Raw genomic sequence first — 9,681 nt, 5'->3', positions numbered from 1 at the left:
GAGTTTTCTGTTGTTAACAGTTTAGGTATCTTCCAGACATTTTCTATGTATATATAAGTGTAGTAGATACAAATTCCACAGGAATCATGGAGAGGCTGATATTTGAAGTGCCATTGAAGGAGGAGAGGAGGGAGCCACATAGTTATCTGGGGGTGTTTGGAGGAGAGTGCCAGTTGAAGGGACCAGCAAGTGCAGAGTCCTGGAATTAGAGTGTGCTTGGTGTGTTTGAAGAGCAGCAAAGAGGCCAAGAGGCTGGAGTGGAGGGTGGGGATTGGTGGGATGGGCTGGAGAATGCACTTGGCTTTTTACATCATGGCAGAGACTTGTGCTTTTATTCGGAGTGAAATGAGCTCCATGAACAAAGGTATGCTATGATCTGACTTGTATAAGGAGAATTGTCTGGAGGCTGTTGTGTAATAATTCAGGTGAGAGTTGATGGTAACATGAACATTGATTGTAGTGAAGTGGGAAAATGGTTGGATCCTGCACATACTTTAAAGGAATAGCTAACTAAATGTGATTTGTTGTTGGACTGGTTGCGAAGTATGAGAAAATGAAAATGTAGGGTGACTTTCAGATTTGGTGGCTGAACAGCTAGAAGAATTGTGGTTCAAATTCATGGCAGGGCCAGTATTCAGAACCAAGTCTTCTGAGCTGCGGGGTCGTGCTCCCCATTGCACATCTTGCCTCCTGGCCATCACACAGCCATCTATAACACCGTGCTGTGGCAGAATGCTGTGCTCTAAAGCAAAGAACAAAATTTTAGAATATTGCCTTCTATTAAGTTGGAGACTTCCTAGCCCAAATCAGTTACAGTGTCTGAGAATATGTAATATAAATCATTTCTGGTATTTATAAGATGCTTATTAGAATCTACATAATTCATTTCTAGAACTCTGGGCTCACTTGTTGGGAAAGACTACATAATTATCCTGGAGTCTTGTGTTTCTGCTTTTGGCGACCATATTCTCTGTGCCCTGAGTTCCACTGTGCTTTCTTGTCCATCGATTACTTTCTGTGTCTTATAATGAAAACACAGTGAAGACAAATGTGCTATTTATAATTTTCTTCCTGGAGCCATTTCAATTAAAAGTTAATTGTCTTTACATCATAATTTTAAAGTATTCTTTCAGTAATAGTGAGACAGTGTGAGAGCTGTAAGAATCCCCAAGTCTAAAATAAACTTATGCAAATAACTTTTCAAAATGCCACCGTATGTGTAGACTGCATTACTTAAACATGATTAGTACTTTTATGTCTTTATTAATTTTATTAATTAAAGTATTAAAGGAGTGAGCCTATGATTAGGGGTATTCAGTTAAGGCATTCTTGAAATGTTGGATTATAGCATGGGAGTGGGCTGCTGACCCTTCTGTATCTATCTTTTCTTTAGAGCCATGGTTCTCACATTCTTGTGGCTATAGGGAAACACCTAAAGAACTAATAAAGAACACAAAGGCTTGGGCTCATTGGAGTAGGACCTGGGCTTTTTGCATTTTTATTAAGTTTCCCATATGATCCTGATACCCACCAAAGTGTGAGAACCACTGCTTAGACTATTAAGCTGCTTTAGTAGCTTCAGGTTGATTCTGGACCTGATAAACTAGGAGGCAAATCTATTGTGCACTGCTTTAAGTGTGATACTTTACTTCCTGCATTCCACGGGTGTGACTAAAATCAGCAGGGGCCTCAAAAACTTCATGCCTAGGAACACCTCATGTACCCTTTCCTTTGAAGTTAAGTTATGGAATCCTGGAGTTCCATTAATAAGACTGCAAATGTGTGGATTTGCAGGCAATATATTGGCTTGTGCCAAAGCAATTCTCTCATTTCCCTGCCAAATGTATCTCCAGCTGTCGCAGGTCCCAAGTCTGTTTTTCTGTCAAGGACCAGTGGTGGCTGTAGGTGGGAGGACCTGTGTGGACCAACTAGGGATGGAGTCTTCTCAAACCAAAGGCAGCCAGGGTTGTTAATCTCTATAGTCAGGAAGGATGGGGTTTCTGCAGGGTTTGAGACTTTTAGGTCCACATCTTATTTCTACTGTGGGAGAGAAAGATACTCTTGGTTTTCCCAGTAATAGTAACTATTAATGAGTGCTAAGCACTGTTTTAAGTGCTTTATATGTAATAATTAAGCCTCATAAATCCTACTGAGGGTTTATTATCCCCATATTACAGAAAAGGAAATGGAGATACAGAGAACTTGCCCATGGCCACACAAGCTAGTTGTGGGGACTAAGATTCAACCCAGGTTGTCTGGCTGCAGAGTTTATCATTTTAGCTATTATGCTCTGCTGTCTCCTAATCCATTGGCATTTATGCTTCCCCCCTTCCATTATGCCGGCCTGGGAATCATAAATGGGGGTGACACAGAGATAAGATACTTCAGAGGAAGCCCTGAATAGAATTGAGGAGTCTGGTGACAGGCAAAACAACAGGGATCTCCTAGGAGCCTTTCCTCACCTGACGAACTAGGGCTGGGGGCAGATGGGGTGGTGGTGGGGGTATGCAGGGTGGCATCCAATGGAAAGGCTGAAATTTCTCCTTTCAGGCAGCATCCATTCTGACTGGGCAGTGCCATGGCATACCTGTCATTGAATGTTTTAAATATTGCTCCTGGATATATATACCTCCCCTGGAGAGCTATAGCTGCCTTGGTGACAGGCCCCTGAATGATCATGGACCATCTTCTTAGGCCAGGAGAAGGAGAGAGCCAGTTGTTTAATGAGGCTGTTCAGTTGCTGCTGACAAGTAGCAGTAGAGGAACAACCAGCAGGCCTTTGTTTGTATAGGGGCCTTGATGTCCTTTGGCCTCCACTGGGTGCAAAGATGTTATATTGGTCTGTGCACAACTCCCTGGTGCTAAAGTGATCACAAAGCCAAGCTTGGGTATCAACGTTGTATGGCACTTCTTGGTGATAAAGGGATTTCGGAAAACATTTGACAGTGAGAATGACACATTCCGCCTGGAGTTTCTTCTGGTCCCCATCATTGGTCTCTCCTTCCTTGAGAATTACAGTTTTACTCCCCTGGAGGTCCTCTGGACTTTCTCTGTCTACCTGGAATCAGCAGCCATCCTGCCCCAGCTCTTCATGATCAGTAAAACTGGAGAGGCTGAGGCCATTACTACTTACTACCTGTTCTTTCTTGGGTTGTACGGGTCACTCTACCTGGCTAACTGGATCAGGCGGTATCAGACTGAGAACTTCTATGACCAAATTGCAGTGGTGTCTGGAGTAGTACAAACCATCTTCTACTGTGACTTCTTCTACTTGTATGTGACCAAAGTCCTTAAAGGAAAGAAGTTAAGTCTTCCAATGCCAATTTGAGGGCCCCAGAGATGGTTCTACACCTTAACAAGGACACTGAACAAAGTATTTGAAATGTTCCCCTGCACCACTTCTACGGGACTCAGGCCAAATGTTACAATTAAAATGAGAAAAATGCTTAGTGTGGATTTCAGCAAAGCACTGATCATTCTACATAGAAGATGTTCTCACCAATCTGTCCCTTAAATTATAGCAGCAATAAAAAACCTAGGCCAATTACACAAGCATGGGCCTCACATCAACTGGATTATCAAGAAAGCTTAACCCATGTACTATTGCTCCCAAGGTCCTAGCGTGAGCCTCATGCTAAGGAACAGTCAATCCCATCTGGAAAGATGTCTGTGTATAAGGCAAATGCCCCCAAAGATCAGACTTCAAGTACTAGAAGCATGGTATTTGATTTTCACTTTCAAGTTTAGGGAGTGATACAGAGGTAACCTAGTATTACAGGTTTGAAGTGTTACTTCAACTTCTGTCTTCAAGCCACGAGCAAAAGCCAAATTTATCAGCTTTGGCTAGACTGAAGTAGTTTCCTTCCTCACCTTTAAAACAGACTTGGGTCTTGCTGTGGCTCGCAGCAGCTCCACACAGTACGTTAATCCCAGTAACCTAGGTGGGCACCACCATGATGACCATTTACGAATGAGGAAACAAATGACCAAGCCTTTACCTACTAGGTGCCTGGCCTTGTTGCTTTGTGCCAGTCAATCCCACCTCCCTTTCATATTTTTAGGTGCTAGGGTGATTACTCAATCAAACACCCCCAAATGTGGTCTTGAAGCAAATAAAAACTGTACGAAAACTACCAGTGGACTATAGTCAGAGAATTTTCAAGCAATAAAAAGTTCATACCTTAAAAAATTATTAATGTGAGATTTTATACTTTTCTTTTTGTGCTATGTCTTCTGGGTGTATTTTACATTTAAAGCACATCTCAATTCAGACTAGCCTCATTTCAAATGCTCAGTAGTCACATGTAGTTAGTGGCTACTGTATTGGGCAGTGTAGATATAGAAAATAATAGGCACTCAATAAACATGTTTTAAAAAGAAGATTGCTGGATGACTTAAAGAGCTTTTAGACCCTCAGGATACTGTTTGGGGGGAAGCAGCAGAAGAAGAAGATCTAAGCTGCTCACCTCTCACTTGAATGAATATAGCATCTTCCTACCTCGTCTCCCTGTGTCCAGGCTTGCTCCTGTAATTGTTTGCCCTAGGACAGCCTAGAGTGCTTTTTCCTAAAATGCAGAGTGAATCAAGTCATCCCCTTACTTAAAAACGCTCTGGTAGCTCCTCTTCAGCATTAAAATAGAGTCCAAGTTCCTTAGCATGGATTATAGGCCCTTGGCCCTAGCTTTTCTCTTCAGGGTATTCTCTCCCACTGTCCTTGAACTCTCTGCCCTAGCCACATTGGGCTTGTTTTTATCCTTCCACATGGTGAGCTGCCTTTGCATTTGTATCTTTGCACAGGCCACTTCTTATGACTAACAGTCCTTTCTCCACTCTCCATCCCCTCCTCATTTCCTGTCTAACTCCTACATATCCATCCACTTCCTTAAGGAAGCTCTCCCTTGAACCCCCTGCACTGTTTGGCTGTCTGATTCCTTTTTGCTGTGCACTGGTCTTGTTGAATATTTTTTACTCTCATCTCTCATGCCAGGTCTCCCTTTTCAGTAGCTATGCCCCCTACCCTTTGAGACCTAGGACAACTTATGGAAGAAAAAGACCAATTTGGATCACAAGCCTGGGAGATTTTATTGTCACAAAGTGTGGCCAAGAGTCTTAGGAGAAAAGGAACAGACATTTCGTACCTGATCTTAAAATGTGTATTATGGACAAGGCTTAAATAAATTGCAGAAATCCTATACCTCATGGCAACATTTGATAATCCCTTCCTTTCCATCACTTCCATCCAGGACCCTTCTATCAGGGATCAGGGGATTATTCTAGTTGGGGTCAGATAGCCACTATGTCCTTTCCTCAATCGGGAGATGTTGGTTATTGGAAAACTTGTGACTTGTCTGTCCTTGAACACTGAGAGTTTTCCCCAGGCCCTCCCCCTCTTCAATTAAAATGACTCACATAGTAATTATATTTAGTGTACATATCAATGAGAGCAGTGGTTCTGAACCAGAGGAGTGTCTCAGAATCATTGGGGAGTTTTCCTAAAGTACACTTGTCCAATATCCATCCTCCCCCAATTCACCTACAGACCTATGAATCAGAATCTCTTGGGATGGGGCCAGTGGGTATTGTGACCAAGCTTCTCAGCCAACTCTGATATTTCATCTGTGGTGAAGAATAACTGGGCTGGGATAAGAGAAAGACAAAATAATCTAAAACCAAAGCAGTTTATGATGGGTGCTTCTTTAATGAGAGGCACTGCAGGGTGACTTAGGGTGTTGATATTTCTGACTCCCAGAGCACCATCTGGAAGAACTACTAACCAGGGCAGAAATGGGCAGCCAGTATGAAAGGCAAGAGAATTTTAAACCTGAGTGATCAGGCTTTATTTGTTCGTGTGCAGCTCATAATCATAACTTTTTATTATCACACAGCTGCCAATTCGATTTTACAATACAAATAAAAGTCTGATATGTTATGACACTTTGCATTTATTGTTCACTGTATCTATTGAAAAGTGGAACAGTTTATTAAAAATTGTTCTTAAACCACATTTAAATGCCTGTTTAATAGCAAGTTGACATAGTAAAATCTGATATTTTATCTTTCATTGGCCATGGGGCTGTAGAGCTGAGGATAAAAAGTAATGCCTGTATATATGGGGGCAGGGGTTGGGGGAGACACATAGCGCTGGCTATTAGAGTATTTTATATTCATTCAATAGGTACTTATTGAGGGTCAATGATGTGCCAGGTCCCATTTCTCGCACTGAAAAAAAAATATGAACCCCTGCCCTATGGGGTGTACATTTTAGTGGAAGAGACAAAAATAAGCAAAATAAATAGTTACATAAATTATATAGTACCATAGATGTTGTAATTGCTATGGGGAAAAATAAAGCATTATTGTGTTGGGAGTGGTGATGGGCAGGGGTGACGGGGACATTTGAGCACAGACCTGAAGGGAAAAAAGGGATGAACCATTCAGGTATCGGAGAGCAAAGTGTTCCATATTAAACAGTAAGCGTAAAGGCCCAGAGGCAGGCAGGAGCACATTTGAAGTATCTGCAGAATCACCAACCAGTGAGGGTAGCATGGATAGAAGGAGGAAAGCATGGTAGGATGAGGTCAGGGCGGTAACAAGGGGCCTGAGAAAGCATGAGAAGTCACAGCAAGGAGTCTGCTTTTTCCTCTGAGTGAGACAAGAAGCCATTGTTGACTTTTGAGCGGAGGTATAGGAGACACAACTTAATTCTGAAAAGATCATCTTGGTGGTAGATGGAAGCTACACTCCACAGGAACAAAAGTGAACCAAGGAGACCCTTAGGAAGCTGTTGCAGTATTCCAAGTGAGTGATAGAAGTGGCTTGGATCAGGGTGGCAGAAGCAGAGGTTGTGAGAAGGGATCAGATTCTTAAAATATTTTAGAGATAAACAAGATTTGCCAAGTATGGGGTATCTGAGGGAAAGAGAAGAGTCAAAGATAAGGCAGGTTTCTGACCTGAGCTACTGGGGAGATGAAATGGCAGCTAACTGGGATGGGGAAGATCTTGAGGAAAGCAGGGCAGTGCCAGAGTGCAGGAATTTGGTTTAGATCAGTTTATAAAAGCACATTTTGGTTCCATTGCAGCACTGCTACTGCTACTGCACAGGGTTGCTGATTCTAAAGTCTTAATGCTTCTTGTCACCTCACCGGCTTAGGTCACATGACAGCCTTTGTTGGTCATCTTTCTGTGGGAAAATAGTTAAGATTCTCCAAAATTTTATTTCGTTATCTACTCTTATTCCTTAAAAAGAAAACTCTTGTTTGTAACATTTTCCCTAAACTTGTGTGATTAATTTCTTAGCCCCTAATTTGGCACTTTCCTTTGTGTCTAATTAAATAATGCATCTTCCTTTTCAAAATTCCTGCTTCCAAGGAACTGAAGTAAATTCTTTCTTAAGGCATTGCTATTTAGAGTGGTCCTACACGGCTTCCTAAGTTGTAAGAAACAGATCTACTCACACTTAGTGATGAGAACTTCATTGTAAGGATTTTGTAGGATCACCTCCAGGGAGAGGGATTGGGGTGGGATTTTTTTTTAACACTTTACTTACTTCTATATTTTTTGCATATGTATATCATAAAAAGAATGACCATCAGACTGCGGTTCAATAAATACACAAAATATAAACAAATCTATGGGCTCACAGTGACACTAAAAATGAAATAAAAAAATAAAACTCATTGGTCACCATGGAAGGTTCCTAGGGCACCAACTCATTCTGAAAACAATAAAATGATAAGGAAAAGGAATCAAACATTTATTCTGCCTTCCTTATATACACTGTACTTGAAGTTAACCACATGTAAAGGATGGATAGTTCCTTATAGAAGAATTTCAGCTAAAATGAAGAAGGAATTATATAATCACAAATAAATGGATCTAGGCCACGTGTATCAATGGGTGGTAAAAACAATGACTGAAAGGCAGGTGTAGAGTTTCATGATGTATAGATCAGGCTGACAACACCTGAACCCACTGATTAGTCCATCTGAGCATTGCTCGAGGTCTAATGCTAAGTGATAGGTGGTAGTGGTGGGGAGGTTCAGTGTATTTTTATGATGTTTGACACTTTTCATATGTTTTTATTTTTATTTTTTTAAGGATGCTTTTAAAAGACAAAAATGTTTACAAATACACAAATATATATATTTTTATTATTTAAAGATTTTTATTTATTTATTTGACAGAGAGAGAGAGCACAAGTAGGCAGAGTGGCAGGCAGAGGGAGAGGGAGAAGCAGGCTCTCCACTGAGCAGGGAGCCAGACGTGAGGCTCGATCCCAGGACCCCGGGATCATGACCTGAGCCGAAGGCAAATGCTTAACCGACCGAGCCACCCAGGCGCCCCAACAAAAATATTTTATTTTTAACTGCAAATAGGAGTATACTCTAAATACTGCTCTGCATTTTATTTTTATACATTGAATTGATTTTTGTGGGTTCAATATTGCTTGACTTACTGGCTTCTAGACTTTCATAAAGGTGGCTTTGCTGAAGGTTTTTATTTATCAAGACTGGTGGTGAGTATAGGAGATCAAAAGATCAGGGACAGACAAGCACATTTCTTCCCAGATAGGCTTGCAAAGTGTACTCCAGCAAGGACCTCTTGAGTCCTAAGAGGTAAAAAGGAACCTTGAGCAGTGGCAGGGGAACAAAAATATTCGAAGTTTTTTCTTTAGCAGAGAAAGGATTCACAGACTGTTCCTGATGCCATTTGGTCCATGTAACCTTGGGAGCAGCTGGAGAAAGGAGGGCTGCTCCCTGGCTTTGGGTCCGAAGCTCTCTCCTCCTTAACTCTAGCTGTGCTGGAAGCCAATCAGTTTAAACCCGTTTTCCCTGGATTCCATCTCCAACCTTCCCAGCTCTTCCCAGAGAGTTTGAATCTTTAGGTCTGGAGTCTGACATCCCAGAGGTTATCAATGTGGCCAGATACAAGAGGCGAGGGCAGTAGATGAAAATCTAAAGAAGCAGCTCTTTTGGAAGATGTCCTGACAGATAAATGGGGAGAGCAGACTGGTATGTGTGGAAAGACCATGAACTTCGGAGTCAGGCCTGGGTTTGAAGCTGGGTGTATCTCTGGGCAAATCATTTAATCACTCTGTGCTTCTATTTTCCTCTTCTGTAAAATACTGACAAAAAAACCCCCTCCTTCCTATGGCCGTGGTAGGGCTCCATAATGCCGTATAAACAAAAGTCTGTGACAGTGCCTAGCAGTTGGCAGATACTTTACAAATTTCTCCCTTATAGGGACATGGCCGCTAGGTGTATCAGAAACCATGCTACATGAGATTGGAGCTGAAGGGATGAGAGTCAAGGATGATGGTTTGGTTACTGAGTGATTGGACTATGTGGACTAAAATCTGGTTTCTGAAAGACACTTGATCCAGAGCAAGGCTTCTCAGAGCTGAGGATGCTATTTCAGGGAAGTTCAGCATTTACCAGCATGTGCTGTGTTGCTAGCTTAGTTGTGTCCAGCTGTCATAGCCAGGAAGCTCCAAAAAGATAGGGGCCTGGGTATCTCTTACTCGCATGGTACCCTGCAGTGCCTCCCATGCCACAGGGACTTAATACTTATCTGTACATGAGTGAATTAGTTTTCATGGTAGAAATTCTAGCAAATACAAATTACAAAAAAGAAAAATCATCCCTAACCTTATCACCTATCCTTTCAGTCCTTTCTGTATGT

At 41.8% G+C, this 9,681-nt stretch overlaps 1 pseudogene; it reads left to right on the top strand.

The window, feature by feature from the left end:
- Positions 1 to 312: 312 nt before the first annotated feature.
- LOC112819966 (ER lumen protein-retaining receptor 3 pseudogene) lies at positions 313 to 3,328 on the top strand (annotated as a pseudogene).
- The last annotated feature ends 6,353 nt before the right edge of the window (positions 3,329 to 9,681 follow it).

The sequence above is a fragment of the Callorhinus ursinus genome, unplaced genomic scaffold (assembly GCF_003265705.2).
Source record: "Callorhinus ursinus isolate GAN/ISIS: 27379988/994484 unplaced genomic scaffold, GSC_fseal_2.0 scaffold1, whole genome shotgun sequence".
NCBI lineage: Eukaryota > Metazoa > Chordata > Mammalia > Carnivora > Otariidae > Callorhinus > Callorhinus ursinus.
Note: the sequence above shows the minus strand (reverse complement) of the source record. Positions and strands in the feature narration are given on the sequence as shown.